Consider the following 3,992-nt stretch of genomic DNA (forward strand, 5'->3'; position numbering starts at 1 on the left):
ATTCCTTTTATACAGAGATACTTCAAGTCAGAATGCTCAAATTGCAACAAATCTTGTTCAAGGTCTGATAATATATGACCTTTCTCCTTTTCCAGCTGCAAACCTGCAATTTACTAGAAATCTCATTGACAGCAAAAATGCACTAACGCTCTCATGCAACCCTTATGACCTATGGTTTTATATTATGAATTGTGGCTCTTTCCAGAGTGCCCCCAAAGCCAGCCTAAATCTCATTTATTGAAAAAAGAAAAAAATAGGAAAAATTTTTTCTTTTGTTTCTCGACACAGGGTTTCTCTTTAGCTTTGAAGGCTGTCCTGGAACTTGCTCTGTAGACCGGGCTGGACTTAAACTCACAGAGATCCACCTGCCTCTGTCTCCCAAGGGCTGGGATTAAAGGTGTGTGCCACCAACACCCGACTGGAAATTTTCCCTTAAGGACTACTTAAGTTGCTACTGCGAAGACACAACAGCTCTGTTTCATATTAATTCATCCTAAAATTCTTTCCTGTGGTGAAGTCAAGAACCCTGTCTTCATCTGAGTGGAGGTCTCTGAACAGAGTGGAGTGGCAGCATGACATTGTGTCCCATACCCCACTCCCCACTGACATTCCCATTAGTGGCAGTTCAGCTCACACCTAAACACTTGACTGTGTCCCAGGCCAGGCTTATGCTGGAAAAGCACTAAATACATATCTTATTCTTACAGTAGTCTTACTTGAAATAGGCATTGGATCAGAAGTCTGATTTCTATTAGGAGGAATAAAGGAGTGGTGGTAATATGAAGCCACTTCGGTCACTTGCAACTGTGATACAAACCAAAACCACAGCTTTTGACTTAAGGATTCAGGCATTATGCTGGCCTGCCCCGTCACCTGACGGAATGCACTCAGGCAGTACCCTGGTCAGCCCAGGTGCAAAGGACCCCTTTAAAAGAAAGACTTTTGCCCACTTACTCTCTTTCTGCTCTTCTTCCCTGCTTTCTTTTATCTCTCTCTTTCCTGCTCTTCCCCTGTGGCAGACAGAATTTTCCAGTCTCCCTCTTCTCTTCTGTCCTCTCTCTGTGTCTCTTTCTTTTCTCTTCCCCTTTCCTTTCTAATAAAACTTCTCACTTAAGCTCTGACTAGCATGCTTGTCTTTTAGCCTTGGTCACCCTCGCCTGCCATGGAATCCTCCAAGGTCCCCCATGAGATTTATGCTAACACTGACCTCTTTCAGGAGCCAGATCTGAGTGTTCATGGCCCAGGAATGTGTATTAGGTCTCCCCAGACACAACGTTTCAATATGGAAGCAGCTTCGTGTTTTTGAAATAGGGTCACGCTATGAACCTTGGCTGGCCTGGCATTTTTTATGTAGGCCAGGCTGGTATCAAACTCATAGAGACCTGCCTGCCTCTGCCTACAAAGTACTGGGATTAAAAATATGTGCCACTAAGCCTTGAAAATTTTATAGGGGTAGAACAAAGAAAGTTATAAATGGAGGCATTTTGTGCAGGACATGGTAGCACAAGCATTAAATTCTAGCAGACACAAACTTATCTCGTGTTCATGGTCAGCCAGGGCTACACAGTGAGACCCTTTCAAAACAAACAACAAAGGTATTTAAAAATACTACAGTGGAAACATAATTGGTCAGTTAGAGCAGACAGGTCAGTCAGAGCTTCAGATGTTTTCTGTTAGCATTCTTAGATGGGGTTTTGTTAATACATTCTAAAGGTTTTTTTTTTATTTGCTTTTTAATCTGATCAAGATGTTAGATCTGACACAGAAGTGGGCAAGGGCATGGCGGAGCACACCTTTAGTTCCAGCACTCGAGGCAGAGGCAGGTAGATCTCTGAATTTGAGGCCAGTCTGGTCTACAGAGTGAATTCCAGGATAGCCATAGCTACACAGAGAAACCCTGCCTTGAACAACCAAAAATAAACCTTCAAAGATGATCTATTTATATTTTCATTCTCTCTGCCTCTCTGTGTCTCTGTCTCTCTCTCTCTGTCTCTCTCTCTGTCTCTCTCTCTCTCTCTCTCTCTGTGTGTGTGTGTACTAGCTCCCAGGTGTATGCACCTGCATGTGGAGGTCACAGGACAGCATTGGTTGTTGGTCATCAGGCACCAGCCATCTTTTGTTGACAATAGTCCCTCACTAGGCTGGTTGGCCAGTAAGTCCCAGATATTCATCTGTGTCTGCCTCTTCAGCACTAAGATTACTAGTGTGTGCACTGAAACCCAGCTTCTTAAAAGTGTATTCTGGCAATCAAGCCCATTTTTATTTCCCAGGCCTGATCTATATTTATTCAAGAAAAAAAAAAAAAAAGAAAAAAAAAACTTCTTAGGAAGAAGAGATTTCTTTTTAAAGGTGGCTGGAAAGACAGCCGTGGGTGTTGGGAACTGAACTCTTATAATTTTGGTTGTGAGCCTAGCCTTTAAAAGCTGAGCCACCTCTTCTGCCCAAGAAGAGATTTCTTTAAAAGAGATTTCATCCTCAGTTGGGAATGGTATCGCATGCCCATAATCCCAGCACATGGGAGGCAGAAACAAGAGGATCACAAGGGTTCCAAGTCTGTGCTTAAAAAAAGTTGTTGTCAGTCTGGCAGTAGTGGCTCATGCCTTTAATCCAGTACTTGAGAGGAAGAGGCAGGAGGATCTTTGTGAGTTCAAGGCCAGCCTAGTCTACAGAGTGAGTTCCAGGATAGGCTCCAAAGCTACAGAGAAGCCCTGTCTCAAACAAAACAAAACAAAACAAAACACACTGTCCTCAAGATTAATGGAAAATTATTGGACCTGAGAATCCGTTTTAGGGTTCATTCTCTGCTATGGGGCTCTCTTGTCTCTGTCATCATTGCCCCTCAGGCCCCTTCCTTCACACCATGCCTTCTTCTAGAGGAAACACCTCTATTCAATGCTTTTGCCCAAGATCTCATTCTCTCTACACCCCATGTTTATTTCTATGATATTGAGACAGGTGTCCCCTCATGTCCTCTCTCATTTCCACACTGCCTCCAGTACTTACTTGTCCTACTTTATCTCTTTCTTCTTGGCCTGAGTGTAGATGTATATACACATGTTTGGGAGAGCAGAGGTGGGCATTTGGTATCTTTCTCAGTCGATTTCCATTCTACTTTTGAGGCAGGGTCTTTCATTGAAAATGGAGCTAGAATGATTTGACCAGAAAGTTCCAGGGAGCTCCTGTTTCCCTATCCCCAGAGCTGAGAAGTACAATTTCCAGCCAGGGCCCATGGCTTTTTTTGGAGAGGGCTCAGTGTCTGAACTCAGGTTCTCATGCTTGTGTGTGGCAAACGTTTTACTGGCTGAGCAACTTCTCCAACCCACTCCTCCTATAAAGGATTTTTAAACCATATGCTGTATAACAGTTTTCTCATTTATGCCTCACAACTTCTCTGGTAGGCTCTTCAAAACTCTCACTATACATATATAAAAGTAAGTACTGGGAGGAAGGTAAAGCCCAGTTACAGTTAAAAACGTTGGCAATGAGTTATTTAGATAGGAACTAACCAAAAAAAAAAAAAATATCTGTGGACTTTTTTCCTGCCAACATGAACCTGTTACCTTTCCTCTGGACAGTTCCCTCCACTCATCTGTAAATGAGCACAAACATTAAGCCTTTGAGTTGGCATCTAGGATTCAACAACGTTTTTCATTTATAGAGAAAACATTTTGGTGAATGATGTACATTTTGCACAAACAAAACAGAAGGAGGCTTTCTCTGAACAGATAAGCAGAAAGTACCCAACAACTTCCAGGAACACTTGTGGGGCTTTGGGTCTTGAGAATTCCTATAGCTGTTTGACAAAGCCCTTAGTTTGCAGTGAAGACTACTTTTCCCGGTGTGCATCTCGCTTGCCGCAAGGACTGTTAGCAATTGCTAATGCGCAATGCACCTTGGGGATTGTAGTCTATGGAGGCCCAACCGCTTCAACTGCCCGCCAAATAGCTACCGGAAGTACCGGCCCTGAGGGGTGGAGTTGGGCTAGTGGCAGT

The sequence above is a fragment of the Phodopus roborovskii genome, unplaced genomic scaffold (assembly GCF_943737965.1).
Source record: "Phodopus roborovskii unplaced genomic scaffold, PHOROB, whole genome shotgun sequence".
Taxonomy (NCBI): Eukaryota; Metazoa; Chordata; class Mammalia; order Rodentia; family Cricetidae; genus Phodopus; species Phodopus roborovskii.